The sequence below is a fragment of the Rhincodon typus genome, chromosome 8 (genome assembly GCF_021869965.1).
Source record: "Rhincodon typus isolate 14 chromosome 8, sRhiTyp1.1, whole genome shotgun sequence".
NCBI lineage: Eukaryota > Metazoa > Chordata > Chondrichthyes > Orectolobiformes > Rhincodontidae > Rhincodon > Rhincodon typus.
Window position 1 is genome coordinate 92,387,501 of NC_063339.1, and position 11,314 is coordinate 92,398,814.

The 11,314-nt window shown below is 45.1% G+C and overlaps 1 non-coding gene across 1 annotated transcript; it reads right to left on the minus strand.

The window, feature by feature from the left end:
* Positions 1-2,587: 2,587 nt before the first annotated feature.
* On the minus strand, positions 2,588-2,660 carry trnav-uac. The gene has a single exon. It is a non-coding gene; the product is annotated as a tRNA-Val (tRNA).
* Between the last annotated feature and the right edge of the window lie 8,654 nt (positions 2,661-11,314).

An 11,314-nucleotide genomic window follows, 5' to 3' on the forward strand; every position in this document is an offset into this window, starting at 1 on the left:
GGAAAGTGGTCACAGTTTTCTATGGGGCGCTGGGGCTGAATGTTCACTGTTGTATATCGGGTTCTGGGGGAGATTCATATTGATCTCCATTCTACTCCTCCTATGCTTCGCTGGTATAATACGCGCTGCACCAAATAACTACAGCCCTTCAATCAAAACAAAAAATGAATGGCAAGCTGAATGTATATTTTGAGACTCAGTGACTAACAAATGCTACGTGTCTGTGAGAATGTGAGTTTCGATAAAGAAAATACGATCTGCACATTTCGGGGATTTAGATTTTTACATTGGAATAGGGTTTGGTCCCTTGTTTGAAACAGAATAACTTTCGGGTGTAAGTGAAACATGAACAGCACCGGACTGCAGGGAAAATGCACAAAAGCCGAGTGAGCCGCATCTCAGAAGACACCGTGCAACATATTTACAGTCACTGAGCCTGCATTGCAAAATAAGTAGTCTGAAAAAAATAACCCTTTCTCTCGAAAGGTAAGCAGATTTATAATTCGAGAAAGGCAAATCCAACTGCGTAATTGATCTAAAGGCTGTGCAGGGATGAGCTACATTATCCAAATTCCTTTCACTTTCCTGGCCTTTCAGCTTAGCTGGCCATATTCGGGCGAAGATTTCTGTTTTTGGGTCGGAGCAAATACCAGAGGTCACACGACACCATGTTGTACGAGCGATTGGCTCAAAAATGATTTTCCGATGTTGCTAGGGAACACAACAAAAAGCAAAGGCACAGGGAAAGGCTTCGAGGATCCCGAACTTCGTGTCCATTTTCATAGCTGCTCGACTATGCCCAGATATAGTATCAATTTCCCACCAGATGCCGATAGCCAACTAACCAAAACAAAAATCAACGGAAAGCTGAATCGACCTTGTCAGGAAAAAACTGAAAGAATTGCGGGTGCTGTAAATCAGGAACAAAAACAAAGTGGCATGAAAAAGCTCAGCAGATCTGTCAGCATCTGTGAAGGAAAAAACAAAGTTAACGTTTCGGGTCCGGTGACCAGTTCCAAGGAAGGGTCACCGGACCAAAACATTAACTCTGTTTATTCCTTCACAGATGCTGGCAGACCTGCTGAGCTCTTCCAGAAACTGTGTTTTTGTTGTTGCTTTCTACCTTGTCAGAATCGGTTAGGCAACAAATGTAATGTGGCTGGGAGAAAATATATTCGGTAATGCTTGCATAAAGAAAACATGAGCTGCACGACATTTCTGGAATGTGGATTTTCGTTTTGATAAATGATTTCGCCCTTTGCTCGAAACAGAACAACTTTCGCGTTTACACGTAACACGATAAACACCGGACGACCGGGAAAACGCACCAAGCTGAGGAGGCCGTGTACCAGATGACACCGTATAGTACACTTAGTTACCACGCCTGTTTGGCGGAAAGAGAGGCTCAACGATAATCGTCTGTCTGTAAAGTTGAGCTGGCAAGAGAATTCGAGAAGGACAAATCACATTGCGAGGCTGCTCGAACCTCGGTGCAGGTACGAGTTGCCATCTGCCTTGTCTTTCTCCTTAACCGTAAATTTTCCTGCGCGGCTTTCCAGTCCTGGACATGAACAAATGTCAGACGGTGTCCAGCTGATTTGGAAAGCTGTGTGGGAAACGAGAAAAAGCAACTCACTAAATTTTACGAAATTCCACGGTGCTTATTTAGGGATGCACAAAAGGCAGTTTCTGAACACATTGACAGAACGTAAGAGGCGATCAGAGATGTCAAAGAAGTGCTAACAGCATTGGATTGCTTTTTGTTCAAGAAGTGAAAGCCTCTCGCGTCTGAGTCACTTTCACGTCTCTTGCTGCTGGCTGATTAAGATACAAGTTCTTTCACTTGAGCTGCATGCGGCTCGCTTTCCTATCTGTCCTTGTTTAGATTTCGTTGCTCCTCTGTGACATAAAGAAAAAAGAATGGATACAATGTCAGCTGGTAGCCTGTCTTGTCATTTCCTCAGTTTCAATGCCAACATGGCTTAGACTTGAGAGCACACGTTAATTTAGTGACTGTACGAGAGAGCGCGAGTCAAGAGGTTCATCGCAGCCTGTAAATCCCTTCATTCTGTTGTTGACTGAATGAGCCGCGACTGTGTCCGGTGCTAAGAAATGCAAACATGTTTCTCCACTCCAAAACGTGACTGAAAGCTTCTGGTTTTGATTCACGCACTTTGAGACATGGCAGAGGCGAACGGAACCAAGGCTTTCAGAGACTGCTTTGAGACGCATTTGACAGAGAGGAATGCACGGTGAACTGCGACACCGGCAAATCAGGCTTCTCCTTGAATTTGAGCTGGGACGCTTTCGCACGTAAAGCAAATGTGATACAACTCCGCTACAGAAAGAATTAGGGCGCACCAAATGCACTGTTAAGAAGGATGACCATCTGTCCACATTGATGACCAGGAAGAAGAGATATTTAACAAAGATTCATACCGCAAAGAAATAGACTTATCCTCCTTTCCACAACAAAAGCAGATGTGGGCGATTTCATTCAAAGAATCGTTTGCTGACGAGAGCAGCAAACGAAGAAGCTCTGCCCACATCCATGCAGAAAATTACCGCAAGAACCAAGGAGCGACGTTGTTTCTACCCGGCTTCGAACCGGGGACTTTTCGGGTGTAAGGCGAACGTGATGACCACTACACTACAGAAACAGCACCGCCGGGTCGCGCCCTCCTCCGGTCTTCCTACAGCATTGAAATTCGCAGCCGTTCAACGCTTCATCTGTCTCTTTCCCATCGATCGATGCAGTCCAGCGTTACTGGCATTATTGAAAAATAAAAGGCATCACGTAAAGCTGTCCAGAAAATATTTACGAGGACGTTGACAGAGGTGCAGGGTTCCGACTGTACCGCGAGGCTGAATCGGCTGGGGCAACTTTCCCTGTAGCGTCGGAGACTGACGGACGAGCTGAGTGAAGCTTACAAAATCATGACGGACATGGATACGGTGAGGAGTCAAGGTCTTGATCACAGGGTGGGCGAGTCCAAAACTGGAGGGCATATAACTAAGGTGAGAGTGTGGGTGGGGGTTGGGGGAGGGGGGAAAATTAAAAGCGACCTGAGGGCCATCTTTTCATGCAGAAGGTCGTGCGTGTATGCAATGAACTGCCAGAGGAAGTGGTGGAGGATCATGAAATTACAACATTTCAAAGGCATCTGGATGCGTGTGTGAATCGGAAGGGTTTAGAGTGATAAGGGCAAAGTGCTCGCAAATGGAGCTAGATGAAATTAGGATATCTTGTCGACACTGGGGAGGTGGACCGAAGGTTGTGGGTCCTTTGTCTATATTTCTACGACGAAAGTGATAACCACTGGCACAATGGAAACGAGGAGCGGTTGCTCTGTGCTCTCTCGCATCGGACATTGACTTGTAACAAAGCACTTCACTCTGTTGCTTTCTACGTAAACGGTGCTTACCCCTCCTCAGCCTCTGCATAACAGTTCATCAACACAACTGGCTGTCAGCCCATGGCTCCTGGAAGGATGGAATTTGCTTGTAGCACCTTAGACCGCTCTGCCACGCTACAACAAGAGGTCCATTTTTGCATACGAATCTTTCTGATATTGTTACTGCAAGACATCGAAAGCGCCGGCACAGGGTAATGCTTGGAGAAACCTTCTCGTCATTCATTTTCTTACCTGTATGTTTAAATGTTTGTCTGTGGCTTGTTGCAGCGTTCCAACGCAAGCAAGAAGAGCAGCACCTCATTGTCCACTTGGGGACCCTATAGCCCGCAATATTGAATTCAATAATCTCAAGGCCTAAACTCTCCCATGTCCCAGCCTCTACCCTACACACCAGGCGTTGTTACCACATTGTCTGCCATTACACATCCCCTGTTATTAGTCGTTAATCATCCCCATTAAAATGTATTCACCCTCCCAGCCTAATCGTTATCAACTCTTTGTCTGTCCAACTGCTCTTCTCTCTCTTTAGGCTCTATCCTATCGTTTACTCCCTCCCCCTTCAACCCCCACCCCAACCTTTTTTTCTACATGTAAGCTGACGTTTTCCCAGCCACCATCAGTTCTGAGGCAGGGTCACCAGACCCGAAACGTTAACTCTGTTTTTTCCTTCACATCTGCTGCCAGTCCTGCTGAGGTTTTCCAGCAATTTTGTTTTCGTCCTGATTTACAGAATCCGCAGTTCTTTCGATTTTTATCATTCAGTTCTGGATATGATCAGCAGTAAACTCTCACACAAAGCTTACACCATACTGAAAAATACCCAGCAACCATTATTATCTATTCCCTGTTGGTTTCAGAATTCGGTGGGATTCCTTGTCATATCCGTCATGAATTTGAAACCAGACTCATAGGAAGGCAACGAAATGTTTCCAAACATTGCATATAGATTTTAGCTCAAACCTGTTACGTATCTTCTTTCAGCACATTTGCTGTTTGGATAAGTTTATCATCGTTGCACTTTCTCCGCAGTTTGAACATGTGTTCAAATATGCACCATTCCAAAGGTTAACAACGTGCACAAGACTGGAGTGAATGGAAGGGGATAAGAGGCACTGGGGACATTTGTGCAACTAATATATTGGGGAAACAGCAAGATCAGCACCATTTATACTGCCATCTGCAAGTTTATCACTTTGTGTCTTACATTCGCACTCGTTGCTTTGCAGGCAAAGACTGGACTTCCTATCAGTCTGTATTTACACCAAGCAGGTACTTTATCTGGTAACTGGACAGGCAGAGGAAACTTGATTTCAACTCGGGGCAGAAGCAGTCAGCGAATCAGAGAGTGGATAGAATGTCATCAAGTATGTCAAGGAGAAAAAACAAGTAATTAGTACCGATAAGCTTGACGCACTGAATAAGACCATACGGTACAGGACCCAAAATAAATCATACAACCCATCATATTCACGCCCCCATTCCACGCGATCGTAGATAATCTGATATTCCTCAGGCTCCACTTCCATGCCTTATCCACTTAATCCTTGATTGCCTTAACAATTAAAAATGTCTGTTTGAGCCTTGATTTTATTTATCGACTCAGCCTGACAGCCCTATGTAGTAAAGTATTCCACAGACTCGTTACATCTGAGAGAAGAATTCTCCTCATCTCTGTCCTAAGTAGGTGACTCCTTAGACTGATATCATGCCCTCTGGTCCTAAACTCTTCCACAAAGAGGAAATATCCTCTCCACATTTACCCTATCAAGCCCCCTAAGAATATTAGCAGTTTCAGTGTGGCCTTCTCGCATTCTTTTAATGTCAAATGAGTACAGGCCCAACATATTCAATCACTCCTCACTCGAAAATCCCTCTTTGCACCAGACAACACGGTGAACCTTCCATGCACTGACTCAATGCCAACATATCTTTCCTAAGATGTAAGTTCCAATACTGCTCACTGAATTGCAACTGTGCCTTGTATAACTATAACAAACGCTTTCTGTATTTATTGTCTATTCTCTTTGGGAAAAAGGCTATATTGAATTTGAATTCTGCCACCTGATAAAGGAGCAGTTCTGAGAAAGCTTGTGATTTCAAATAAACCTGTTGGACTACTGACTTCTGACTCATTATTTAGCTACCCACTTATTTTCGCGTCATTCACATAGTTGACATTCACTTCTAGGTCATTGGTTGTGTCTGGAGGGGCAAGTGACTGAAGTGAAATTATGTTGAAACTCTTGTTATTCGGCCAACTTGCAAGAATTTAGAACCATGTTCTTGATGCTCTAGTGTCTTCACTTCAACTGGAGTACCGTCCATGGTCAGGGAATAATGACTTACTTGCTTCGTGCATATATTCTAAAAGAAGGTGACTTACAAAGTGACTGAAAACTAAATGGTCACAGTCGTTCTGGCAGAATCAGTGGAGTGAGAGTTCAACTTTCACATCAAAGCTAGAGATCCCGGTCAGACAATAGATCAAGGAATAACACGGAAGAGAGGCTTTGGAGTGAAAGAGGATGAAAAGCGAGGGACATGAAATGTTGGAAAACAGCACATGGGAACTGTATAAAGAGCTGGAGCTCGAAGGCTCATTGTGGGTGCTAATTGGTCAGATTCTTCTGCCTGCCGTTTGAATGGACCAACACAGCAGTCCTGTTTTAACAATTCGCTTCAATTCGAAACGGTCATGAATGTTGCTGTCCCAAAATGATTCAATCATTCGCTAAATGAGAGACACCTTTGGTTTCTGGGTTATCGTCACTCATCAGACCTTTGTCGCTCTCAGTGGATATATCTGAGTGCCTCTCTGCCGGCATCAAGTGGAGGCTGATTGAAATGTTGACTGAACAGCTCCTTCAGTGAGCATCGGGCCAGTTGGCCAGATTGATCCAATTGCAACCAACCACTCCCCACCATCTTCTCAGGGGCGACTGGGATGTTGTAATAAATGCTGAAGTACTCACATCCAAGGGAAGAATTTAAAAAAAGGCTCGAAGTTTCTTCAGATTGATTAATATTCTAATTCACTAAGGTTTTGGACAAGATCTGTAGCTCAGGTTGTGGGTGTTGAGGTTGGTTGGCTCGCCGGGCTGGTTTGTTGTTCCGCAGACGTTTCGTTACCGTGCTTGGTAACATCCTCAGTGCAGCCTCTGATGAAGCGTTGGTGTGTTTTCCCGCCTGGTTTTTAAACTCCTGGCACTCCACGAAGCATGCCATTAATAAACACATTGAACTCGACCCCGTATTCATTCCACGACGGAGGAAACCCGGAAGTGAGGCAATCCATCGCAACGGACCCCAGAGTTTAAAAACCAGGCAGGAAAACACACCGACGCTTCATCAGAGGCTACACTGAGGATGTTACCAAGTACGGTCACGAAACTTCTGCGGAACAACAAACCAGCTCGGCGAGCCAACCAACCTCAATTCTAATTCACAGTAAACACTAGTAATGACGATTTTGGGCCGATGCACCTCGGTAGTAGCGTGGCCGAGCTGTCTAAGGCGCTGAATTTCAAGCTTCAATCTCTCCTGAGGTGTGGGCTCGAGTCCCACTACTATCAAAATCGTTGGTGGTGTACCCGAGGTGGGCACTGAACAGCGTCTGTTTTGTTGCATCTACTTTTCATCTCGGTGTTTGCTGTTCCTCGGGTCTCTTGACAGTTTCAGTGTGGAAAGCGGGAAAATGGGCAACAGGTACTGAAAACAGCGAGAGCTCCAGCTGTACAGTGCCTCCTCAGATCTCCGCTTGGGGACTTTGCATGCCATGTTGGCGCCAGTTTCTGTGTCTCAATTGGTCAGTGGCTGAAAGAGCTGTGGCTCGAGACCACCCGTGTACACAGCCTCAGTGGTTTCAGATCAAACAATTATACCGACCACGTCCGGACATTTCACCCATTAGAACTCTATGATGAGATTGGATTTAAGTAGCACCATCAATGATTCACCTCGGTTCCACTCGGATTGGGACAGGGACAGGGACAAGTAGCAGGCTCGTACACCGTACTCTCCATTCAGAAAGTGCTGTGATCCTTTATTTATAAATTTTGTGTCTGACACCTCTCTCACTGACACCTGATGAAGGAGTGAGGCTCCAAAAGCTTGACTCTCTATTCCCTTGCTCCACACAGAGTGAAACAGAGACAAGGAGAGGGATTTGACCCCTCTCTCCAATTTCCCGCTGCCAGCAGAAAGCGGCCGCTGCAGCTTCAATCAGCGGCTTCCTGCCCATCCCTGGGACACAATTTACAGAAATTCATTCCTCATGAACGGTTCTTCTTGTGTGAAAGGGGCGAAAAAGCTTTTGTTAAATTTGAACAAGGGCTGCAACAGATTGTCCCTATCTTTTGAACCTTTTTAACCAAACCCCTGTCTCCAAATTAGAAGTGGCAAGATTTTGTGATGAGAACATGAATGTGAAAACGAACTCTGTTCACGTTTAACAAAAAAAAGGAAAAACAGACCTTGTTCGGATAATAAGGGAGCAGCGCTGTGAGGCGAATGTAATAACCACTACACTGCAGAAACACAGCGGGCCCACCGACCCTATTTTTTTTACGTTGCCTTGGTCTATTACGCACAGGTTATCCAGTCATCTATTACATTACAGTTTCTAATGCATGAGACCCTCTCTCAGCGGACACCTATCCCTGCCGTATTGGGTCTGCAGTTTGGTGATTCACCGAATGGCCGTGAGTTCATTCCTTTCTGGGGCCTGTGAGAATTGTCACTACCTGCTGCATCCAACATCCAAAGGAGCTCTTTAAATGTCGTTTGAAATTATTTCTGATGCAACAGTGTTAACGCTACCATGTCATTTCCTCCATCAGCCAGAAATGCGTTTGAAATACCACATTCCTGTTTGTCCTTCCAGCTATTTGAGAAAGGTATTTCGGAAGCAGCTGATGTGAGGAATGTTCCAGTTTAGCAGGAAGAATGAGGTGGAGCAGTATAAATTGCAGAGTGACAAGGAAATAATGGGGGACTAACACGGACAGGGAAGCGACCGAATGACTCTTTGCTGTAAACAGACTCTGATTTTGAAGTCTGAAAATTGGACAACATAAGCGAGGTGGGTGAAATCCTTGCTTTCTTGGGACTGGTCTGTCCCGAGGCTACTGTCACTTTCGGGGTAATGTGTCTGATTGCTTCTGTTTGTGGGTGAAAATGAGGTTCAGTTCCCCGAGGGGGACATGAACACGGTTTTACCATCTCAAACTTCAGTCCCATTTATTGAATCTTTTGAGATTAAAACGTCACAGTGAAAATATTATTGGGATGAACACTTGAAAGGTCAGAGCATACGAGGCTACAGGCCAAGTGCTGGAAACGGAAATTGATGAGCCGGTAAAAACTCAATGATTCGATCATTTTGGAAGAGAAAAAAAGTCAAAAGTTGTGTCATTCAGAGACAATGCACGTGCTTCTGCCGTCATCTCTGCTGGTTAGGATTTGGCACATTCCCCTTCACCGCCTGGGTGTGATTCCCGGTCAGGGATACAGGATTGATTGTTCCTGACTAGGACAACAGCAAAGGTAAAGCAATTCTGACGGGAATCCTTTCAATATCTCGGATCAGTTCATGTCCCCAAGAACATGAAAGCCAATGTCCCAGCCTCTTAAAGATGGGAATGGTGCCTGAACTCTTTCCGTTCAGTCAGACAGTTCACCCTTCATTGTCCTCTGATTCCACTCCCCAAAGAGATGCCAAAGATTCTTGACGCTGAGACTGGGCAATTTGTTTTGATTTCTTGCCATTGCCAATAGCTGCAATGGTTGGGTCGGTGGGTTTGGAAAACTAAAAGTTACTCATGAGCAGCTTGTGGGACAATTTCAGGTTCCTTTTCCTCTGATGAGACTGAGACAGTGGTGGCATTCATTGAAACGAGAGAGAAATGACTCTCGTTCCAGCAGAAACTCAAACGTCATCACAGTTTCAGAGTACGGAGAAAGATTAGTTGGGACGTGTGATACCTTTCGGGGCTACAAGCGAGCCAGGGAGGAGTACGAAACGACACTCTCCTGCTGCGTAATCAGGCGCATTATCCATTACGCCACTTGTTCACTCCACCCTGCAGTTTTACACATTGCAGTTATGGTGCTAACACGGACATGAGTAGCAATGGTAACATTCACGACACGAACAGCCAGCAAAGTTAATCGCTGTCACTGCTTCAGTTCAATGGCCCGGACTTTGTGATGCGGCGACTTTCACTGGCAAAGAAAACACATTTGTCCTCAGGGAGCTGCCATTCACCCTATCTAGTCCGCTCAGCCAATCAATGAGATCACAACTGTTCTGATAATTCTCAACTCCACTTTCCTGCTTTCCCTCCACAACATGAAGAAAACTCGAGCCTAATCACACCATCGTATATTCCCATTATTGTTCGGAAGTTTAGATTACTTTAATGACCTGTGTGTGCTTACAGGAAATTGAATAATATGAAACGAGCAAAAAAGCCCTTCCTGCAATTTAACCCAGTGCAGAGTCAACCATATGAGAAAGTTCAGAGAGCGAAAACATTACCTCCATTTCTCCCTGCACAGATCTCGCTCTTCACGAGTTGAATGTTTGCAGCATTTTTCTTTATAATTGAGACATTTTCACGGACAGATCCTCCCCCAGTCCACAAACATCTGTGCTGCCGAAAAGTATTTTGTTTCGGATTAAAATTGCTCAAATCCTGATGTCCCAATAATCCCTGCTCCATGTCAATAAAAGCTGCTCCGGGTGAGGTTGGAGCTCACAGGCTCGGCATTTCACGGACCTCAACAACGTCATAGAAGGACGGCGCGCTCACCGATTGCGTCTTTTGTTCCTTGTGACACGTGCTACAGAAATGCGGCAAAATATCAAACATTTTTACGTGAAAATATTCTACGAGGTGATAATTTTCTTCCTTCAAAGCCTCGCTGTCTCACGTATCTGCGTTTGATGTACCAGAATTCAAACCCAGCTCTTGGAGATTTCTCTCTGTTCCACAAACACCACCGCTCCTTTACGTTGCTCGTTTCACTTCACCAAGAAACTGTGCAATCTAACGCTCATTTTCACCTTGACACCGTTCAGTCTGTCCTGCTACGGTCACTGTCGCTTAGTGAACGTGCTCCAGACTTACCAACGAAACCTTGAAACCAGTCGATCCACTTCGATACTGTGGTTGTGAGAGAAGCTTTGTCCTGATATGCACCAGTGATTATTGGAGTCTCAGACTCGGGAAAAGGACACAGGACAACATTGATCAAAAGAGACTTCGATGGACAGACCATTTTCTGTGGTTTTCTGCGTCATTTATTTCATGTGTTCATTCGGCTATAGCTAGAGTATTGTGTGCAGTTCTGCAATTCACATCACAGCAGGGATGTGATAGCACTGGAAACGATGTAGAAGAGATTTACCAGGATACAGCCTGGGCTGAAGACTTTCAGTTATGAAGAAAGATTGGACAGACTGGGTTTGTTTTCCTTAGAGCAGAGGAGATTTACAGGAGGCAAGATTGAGACGTACAAAACAATGCGAGTTATTGATAGGATAGACTGAAAGAAACGTTTCCTTTTGTTGGCGAGATCGATCAAAGGAGGGGAATAGATTTAAAGTAAGATGTCGGAAGGTTTGAGTAGATCGGCGGAAAATGTTTTTCAGCCAGTGGGTGTTTGGAATCTGGAAGCCAGTGCCTGTAAGTGTTCTAGAGGCAGACATCCGATTAACTGTAAGAAGCATTCAGACGTAAATTTGTGATGCTAAGGCATGCAAGGCTATGTGCCAAGCAATGGAAAATAGAATTCGGATAGCAAAGCAGTTTTATTTGCCCAGTGCACACGTAGGGGACCCAAGGGTAGGAGTACTCGCGTGCCGTCCTCGCTAGTATAGTGGTTAGTATCCCCAC